Consider the following 9,091-nt stretch of genomic DNA (forward strand, 5'->3'; position numbering starts at 1 on the left):
CACCACACACCTCCCCTCTTGTAAATAGTGCCATACAGCCCCCCTAGTAGGTAGTGCCACACAGCTCCCCCTTGTATATAGTGCCACTTGTATATAGTGCCATCCTGCTCCTCCCTGGTATATAGTGCCACCCTGCTCACCCCCTTGTATATAGTATCACTGTAATATCGGGGTAGGGAAACAGACAAGTGAGCCCTAATCTACCCGCCACTCAGTCCCTGCCTACTTGCAACGACCCGCCCTAGGCGACGGGGTACAACTGGGCAACTGAACCTGGGTCCAGACTGTGCACAGTTCCCGATGAACGACCTCTACCTCGGGATTGTTGGAACTACCAGGTGAAACGGAGGAGAACCGTGGATTAAACCCAAAATTACAGAAAAAGGGGGAGACCCCTGATGAGTTACTGACCCAGTTATTAAGGGAAAATTCGGCGAGGGGAATGAATGAGACCCAATCATATTGACAGTCAGAGATAAAACACCTTAAATATTGTTCTAGAGACTGATTAGTCCTCTCAGTTTGGCCATTAGTTTCAGGATGGAAGGCAGAGGAGAAGGACAGATCAATCTCCAACTTTTTACAGAAGGCTCTCCAAAACAATGAAACAAATTGTACCCCTCTGTCAGAAACAATATTGACAGGGACCCCATGGAGACGCAGGATGTGTTTGACAAACAAGGTAGCTAACATTTTAGCATTGGGTAGTTTATTGAGGGGCACAAAGTGGCACATGTTACTGAAGCGGTCTACTACAACCCACACCACCGACTTGCCTTGAGATGGAGGCAAATCGGTGATGAAATCCATGGAGATATGGGTCCAAGGTCTCTGGGGAATGGGCAAAGAACGTAGTTAGCCCGCTGGTCGGGACCTGGGAGTCTTGGACCTAGCACAAACTTCACAAGCGGCGACGTAGGCCTTAACGTCTTTAAGCAACCCAGGCCACCAATAGTTTCTGGCAATGAGGTGCTTGGTACCCAGGATGCCTGGATGGCCAGATAGTGCAGAGTCATGATTTTCCCTAAGTACCCTTAGCCGGAATTGCAGGGGAACAAATAGCTTGTTCTCAGGAAGGTTCCCGGGAGCTGAACCTTGATCAGCCGCAATTTCAGAGACTAAATCAGAATCAATAGAGGAAATGATTATACCTGGAGGCAAAACACAAGCAGGATCTTCCTCCGAAGTAGGGCTGGCCATGAAGCTACGCGACAGTGCATCAGCCTAAATATTTTTAGACCCAGCCCTATAGGTGTCCAAAAAGTTGAATCTGGTAAAAAATAAAGCCCATCGAGCTTGTCTCGGGTTTAGCCTCCGGGCAGATTCTAGGAAAACCAGATTCTTGTGGTCGGTAAGGACCGTTACCTGGTGGCTAGCCCCCTCCAGGAAGTGGCGCCACTCTTCAAATGCCCATTTAATGGCTAAGAGTTCGCGGTTGACAATATCATAGTTACTCTCAGTGGGCGAAAACTTCCTGGAGAAGTAGGCACAGGGGCGGAGATGGGTGAGGGACCTGGTACCCTGGGACAAGACAGCCCCCACTCCCACCTCGGACGCGTCAACCTCCACGATAAATGGCTCCATTTGGTTGGGCTGAACCAGCACTGGGGCCAAGATAAAGCACTTCTTAAGGACCTCAAAAGCCTGGACAGCCTCAGGAGGCCAGTGGAGGAGATCAGCACCTTTGCGAGTGAGATCCGTAAGAGGCTTAGCGATGACCGAGAAGTTAGCAATAAATCTCCTGTAATAATTAGCGAACCCCAGGAAGCACTGTAACGCCTTCAGGGAGGCAGGTTGGACCCATTCCGCCACAGCCTGGACCTTGGCGGGGTCCATGCGGAATTCATGAGGAGTGAGGATTTGACCCAAAAACGGTATCTCCTGCACCCCAAACACACATTTTTCGGTCTTAGCAAACAGTTTGTTTTCCCGAAGAGCCCGGAGCACCTTCCTGACATGCTCAATGTGGGAGGACCAGTCCTTGGAAAACACAAGTATGTCATCAAGGTACACTACAAGAAATACCCCCAGGTTGTCTCTTAAAACATCATTTATGAAATTCTGGAAGACCGCGGGAGCATTACACAACCCAAAGTGCATGACGAGGTATTCGAAATGACCTTCGGGCGTGTTAAACGCAGTCTTCCACTCATCCCCCTCTTTGATGCGGATAAGGTTATAAGCCCCCCGTAGATCAAACTTAGAGAACCATTGGGCCCCCTGAACCTGATTGAAGAGATCAGGAATCAAAGGAAGGGGATACTGGTTTCTTACAGTGACCTTATTCAAGTTTCGGTAGTCAATGCATGGCCTAAGACCACCATCCTTCTTCCCTACGAAGAAGAAGCCAGCACCTACCGGAGAAGTAGAGGGGCGAATGTAACCCTTGGCCAGGCATTCCTGGATATACTCACTCATGGCTTCACGTTCGGGACAAGAGAGATTAAATATCCTACCCTTAGGGAGCTTAGCTCCTGGTACCAAATCGATAGCGCAATCGTATTCTCTATGAGGGGGTAACACTTCGGAGTCCTCCTTAGAGAAAACATCAGCGAAGTCCTGAACAAACTCAGGTAGCGTGTTCACCTCCTCAGGGGGAGAAATAGAATTAACAGAAAAATATGACGTCAAGCATTCATTACCCCATTTGGTAAGATCCCCAGTATTCCAGTCAAACGTGGGATTATGCAACTGCAACCAGGGAAGGCCTAAAACCAAATCGGACGATAATCCCTGCATTAACAGTACAGAGCACTGCTCCAAATGCATGGAGCCCACAAGGAGTTCAAAAACAGGGGTATGCTGTGTAAAATAACCATTAGCAAGAGGAGTGGAGTCGATACCCACTACCGGGACAGGTTTAGGCAAATCAATCAAAGGCATAGCTAGAGACAGCAAATTCCACAGACATGATATTAGCAGAAGACCCTGAATCCACGAAGGCACTGCCGGTAGCAGACCTACCACCAAAAGAGACCTGAAAGGGAAGCAAGATTTTATTACGTTTCATATTTACAGGAAATACCTGTGCGCCCAAGTGACCGCCCCGATGATCACTTAGGCGCGGAAGTTCCTCCGGCTGTTTCTTCTTATGCCCAGGACAGTTGTTCACTTGATGCTTGTCATCCCCACAGTAGATGCAGAGACCATTCTTCCTGCGGAACTCTCTACGTTGTTGGGGGGACACGGAGGCCCCGAGTTGCATAGGTACCTCCGAGTCTTCCGTGGAAGAACGAAGCAACGGAACCACGGGAGGCATCATGGGGGAGTCAGGAGAAAACACCAAGACGTTCAAGTCGTCGTTCCCTGACACGTCAGTCAAGTCGTACCACTAAAGCCATAACCTGGTCTAGGGAGTCAGAAGAGGGGTAGCTAACTAGCAGGTCTTTCAGGGCGTTCGACAGGCCCAACCTAAACTGGCACCTTAAGGCAGGGTCATTCCACCGAGAAGATACGCACCACTTCCTAAAGTCAGAAAAATACTCCTCAACAGGTCTCTTACCCTGACGTAAGGTCACCAGCTGACTCTCGGCAAAGGCAGTCTTGTCAGTCTCGTCATAAATGAGTCCGAGAGCAGAAAAGAAAAGATCAACGGAGGTAAGTTCAGGGGCGTCAGGAGCCAAGGAGAAGGCCCATTCTTGGGGCCCCTCCAGGAGCCGGGACATAATTATACCCACCCGCTGGCTCTCAGAACCTGAGGAGTGGGGCTTTGAGCGAAAATAGAGCCTACAACTCTCCCGAAAGGAGAGAAAAGTCTTCCGGTCCCCTGAGAACCGGTCAGGCAACTTGAGGTGGGGTTCAAGAGGTGAGGTGAGGGGCACTACCATGGTAGCATCAGGCTGGTTGACCCTCTGAGCCAGGGCCTGGACCTGTAGGGAGAGACCCTGCATTTTCTGAAAGAATAAAGTAACGTTAAAACCAAGCACACCATTGTTTTTCTTGTGAAATTCTCGATAAGTTTGATGTGTCACATGACCCTCTTCCCATTGAAAAAACTAAAGTTGGATACAAAATGGCCAACTTCAAAATGGCCGCCATGGTCAACACCCAGCTTGAAAAGTTTCCCCCCTCCCATATACTAATGTGCCACAAACAGGAAGTTAATATCACCAACCATTCCCATTTTATTTAGGTGTATCCATATAAATGGCCCACCCTGTATATATATATATATATATATATATATATATATATACACACACACACTAGTCCTTCTCAATGAATTAATATATCATCAAAAAGTTAATTTCAGTAATTCAATTCAAAAAGTGAGACTCATATATTACATAGATTCATTACACACTAAGTGATCTATTTCCAGCATTTTTTTTACATCCACTGTGTTATATCAAGTCCAGAGTAAACACAGCCGTCTACCAGGAAATTTTAGAGCACTTCATGTTTCCCTCTGCTGACAAGCTTTATGAAGATGCTGATATCATTTTCCAGCAGGACTTAGCACCTGCACACACTGCCAAAAGTACCAATACCTGGTTTAATAACCACAGTATCACTGTACTTGATTGGCCAGCAAACTCACCTGACCTAAACCCCATAGAGATTCTATGGGGTATTGTTCCCTAGTTACTTAGTTACATAGTTAGTAAGGCTGAAAAAAGACACATGTACATCAAGTTCAACCAAGTGATGGGTAAAGAGAAGGTAAAAATTTCTACACATAGGAGCTAATATTTTTTTTGTTCTAGGAAATGATCTAAGCCTTTTTTAAAGCCATCTACTGTCCCTGCTGTGACCAGCTCCTGCGGTCAACTATTCCATAGATTCACAGTTCCCACAGTAAAGAAGGCTTGTCGCCTCTGCAGGTTGTACCTTTTTTTCTCCAGACGGAGGGAGTGCCCCCTTGTTTTTTGAGGGGGTTTTACATGGAACAGGATTTCACCATATTTTTTGTATGTGCCATTTATATATTTATATAAGTTAATCATGTCCCTCCTTAGTCGTCTTTTTTCCAGGCTAAATAGGTTTAATTCTTTTAAGCTTTCCTCATAACTAAGATTCTCCATGCCCCTATTAGCTTCGTTGCTCTTCTTTGTATTTTTTCTAACTCCAGGGCATCCTTTCTATGAACTGGAGCCCAGAAAAGAACTGCATTTTCTAGATGAGGCCTCACTAATGCTTTGTAAAGTGGTAATATTACATCCCTGTCCTGCGAGTCCATGCCTCTTTTAATACACAACAATATCTTGCCGGCCTTTCAAGCAGCTGATTGACACTGCATGCTGTTATTTAGTTTATGATTTACAAGTACACCCAGATCCTTCTCAACAATTGATTCCCCCAGTGTAGCTCCCACGAGGACATATGATGCATACATGTTGTTGGTACCCAGATGCATAACTTTACATTTATCTACATTAAACTTCATTTGCCAACTGAATGCCCAAACACTTAGTTTGTTTATCTGGTTCCCGACCGCTGGCTGTATTTTTACGGCCAGCGGTCAGGGTCCTTAAAACCCGAGCCATAGACTTTTTTACGGCTCGGGTTTTAACTTGCTGCCCGCGCGATCGGGCAGCTTAATGTCGGGTCTCCGGCTGTCAATGACTGCCGGGGACCCTGAGGAGAAGATAGAAGCAGCTTTCGTTGCTTCTGTCTTCTCCGATGTTTTTTTACACAGCGCTCAATGAACGCTGTGTATAGGAATAGAGACAGCAGCAGCGGCGGCGCTGTCTCTATTCCTCCCGGTGATCATGTGACTGGTCACATGATCGCAGGGTGCCGTTACTGACAGACTGCTACTGGATCTTACTAGACCCAGCACAGCCCTATTAGTGACAATCGTCACTATGAGAGGGCTGATTTCCCCTGTAACTGGGGCTGCTGTGCAGCTCCAGTTACAGGGCAAAAACATGGTGTAAAAGAAAGAAAAAAATATATAAAGTTCCCCAAAGGTCTTTTTTGACCTTTGACGGACAGACCATAGTAATAAAAAAATAGTAAAGTAAAGTGCAAAAAAAATGTAAATAATAAATACACATAAAATACCCATCCCAAAAAAAACGTTCCCCCCCCGGCAATCATTGTTGTGACGCTAGCGCTGACCCAATTACCCTAATATAGACATGTAATATATTAACATTTACGGTAAACAATGACGAATAAAAGGTCTATTTTAGGGTAAAACTATGTTATTACCAAAAAAAAATAGCTGAAACGTAAAAAAGCTTATTTTTTACTATTATTTTCAAACTTGATGAATAAAAATTCTAAAATAGCAAAAAAGGTGTGTATAAAAACGATAAAAAAAGAAACCTGCATTGTCTACGGAAAAAACATCGCAAAAATCACGTCGTTAGCCCAACAAATAAAAAAGTTATAGCCATTTAACTAACACGTGCTAAAAATGGCTGGTGTCTGGTCCTGAAGGCGCAAAACAGCCCGGTCCTGAACTGGTTAAATCCGTTTGCAATTCACGAACATCTTCCATGGACTGAACTATATTACATAGCTTGGTGTCATCTGCAAAAATAGAAATAGTGCTATTAATCCCATCCTCTATATCATTAATAAATAAGTTGAATAATAGTGGTCCCAGCACTGAACCCTGGGGTACACCACTTATTACCGGGGACCATTCAGAGTAGGAATCATTGACCACAACTCTCTGGATACGGTCCTTGAGCCAATTTTCAATCCAATTACAAACGATACTTTCTAAACCTATAGTCCTTAATTGTCAAGAGGAAGATGAGAGACACCAGACCCAACAATGCAGACGAGCTGAAGGCCGCTATCAAAGCAACCTGGGCTTCCATAACACCTCAGCAGTACCACAAGCTGATCGCCACCGTGCCACGCCACATTGATAACACCTCAGCAGTGCCACAGGCTGATCGCCTTCATGCAACGCCGCATTGATGCAGGAATTCAAGAAGAGGCTGGACGCAGCCCGCAGGGCTTCAGGGGAAGCCTCCATGACGGGACCTAGGAGGGAAAGGGTTAAACAGGAGGGAGATGCAGGGGGAGGTAGACGAGAGGTAGGGAGGAGTTAGGGGACGTTACTGATCTTCCCGCTGTTTTCGGCATTGAGCTGGGGAAGTTGAATTTCGCTTGCCGGATTATGCCAATGGGGAGGGTTTTTAGTAGGCGGTTGGCGGCGGCGACGGCAGGGGTTCGTGCGCCACATCACTTTGTGCGGCTCAAGGAAGAGCATCGGGCTGATTTGCAAGTTTGGGACGAGTTTTTGGGTCAGTATAACGGTCGCTCGCTATGGATGGCTCCAGCGCAGGATACGAGTGATTTACAAATTTTTACGGATGCGGCTGGTGCAGGTGGGTTTGGAGCGTATGGGGGTGGTCCTTGGTGTGCAGGCAACTGGCCGGCTAGCTGGGTGTCCAGTGGACTCACGCGGAATCTGGCCCTGCTCGAGCTGTTCCCTATCGTGGTTGCAGCGACCATTTGGGGGGACAGGCTCAGCGATAAGAAGATTCGTTTTTACTGCGACTACATGGGGGTGGTACTGGCCATTAATAATATCACTGCCTCCTCTCCCCCGGTAGTTCAGTTGTTGCATCATTTAGTTTTGGTGTGTTTGTCTTTGAACGCGTGGGTGGTGGCGGTACATGTGCCAGGGGTACTTAATTGTATCGCTGATGCTCTTTCTTGCTCGCAGTGGGACCGATTTCGTCAATTGGCACCGGGAGCGGAGCGTCTCGGTTTGGCTTGTCCGGAACATTTCTGGGATCTGGTCTCGGTCCCGTAGAGCGATTGGCGGAAAGGTCATTGGCACGTACGACGTGGAGGGCTTATTCTGCTTGTTGGAAGCAGTGGGATGAGTGGGTAAGAGAGTTGGGTAACGTCAGCACGGATCATGACAGGTTGGTGGCACTTCTGTACTTGTTGGGGGATGCCTGGGAGGCGGGCTTTTCGTTGGCAAAGGTCAATCGTTTCATTGCTGCGTTGGCTTTTGGTTTTAAGTTGCGGGGTTTTCGGGATGTGTCCAAGGAGTTTTTAGTGGGACAGGCTTTGAAGAGTCTGCATCTCGCGGCAGGGCAGAAGCGGATTGTAGAAGGCCCGTGTCGTTTTCTCTTCTTATCTCTTTGGGCCTATCGTTGGTGTCTGTCTGTCATTCTTCGTCCGAGGTGGAGTTATTTCAGTTAGCATTTTCTTTAGCGTTCTTTGGGGCATTTAGAATTGGCAAGCTGGTTTCTCCTAGTACCAAGCGGGCAGGGGGGTTGAGACGGGAGGAGGTGTGCCTATATGGGGACAGGCTCGAGGTATGGTTGCGGTGGTCAAAAACTGACCAACTAGGTAAAGGAAAGCGGATAGTTTTGTTTGCCCTCCCGGGATCGGCGATGTGTCCGGTCGCTTGCATGCGTGTTTTTAAACCACAGGTGGGGTCTCCCGAGTTGCCGTTGCTTTGTCACGAGGATGGGTCATTCTTGTCCAGATTTCAATTTGGCGCAGTATTTAAAAAATGCCTGGCGGCGGTCGGCGTTGCGGCGGGTCCTTACTCATCTCATTCCTTCAGGATTGGCGCAGCAACTGAGGCGGGGTGCTGGGGGTTGGATGACGAAGGGGTGCGGCGCATTGGCCGTTGGGAGGCCAACAGGTTTAAGTCCTACGTGAGCCCCCATTTGTTATGAGTCATGTTGCTAGTGGAAACATTTGTGTGCTTGTATTTAACTTTCTTTTCCGTTTCAGATCAGCTTCCTTGTCTTGTGTGGTTGTTGGGCCACTCTTACGTGCATTGGGGGGCTATGAGGGCGGACGTCCGCCCTGATGGTCGCCAGTTGCGCATTCCGCGGCAGGACGCGGTTTTGCATTGGCTGGGATTTAGAGGTATGTTGTGGAGCAGGGTGTTAGCAGAATTCCAGACATACTCTCGGCTGGATAGGGTGCCGGAAGTTCTGGTTTTGCACGTGGGTGGGAATGATCTGGAGGTTCGCCCCTTTCGGGAGTTGGTACGGGACATCAAACACGATATGTTGTGTTTGTGGGTTTCTTATCCCGGATTAGTGATAGTGTGGTCAGACATTGTCCCAAGGAAGCATTGGCAGCTGGCTAGGTCAGTGGAGAGGGTCAATAAGGCTCACATCAAGGTAAATCAGGCGGTGTCCCGTTTTGTGGC

Source organism: Rhinoderma darwinii, chromosome 4, assembly GCF_050947455.1.
Source record: "Rhinoderma darwinii isolate aRhiDar2 chromosome 4, aRhiDar2.hap1, whole genome shotgun sequence".
In the NCBI taxonomy this organism is placed as follows: Eukaryota; Metazoa; Chordata; class Amphibia; order Anura; family Rhinodermatidae; genus Rhinoderma; species Rhinoderma darwinii.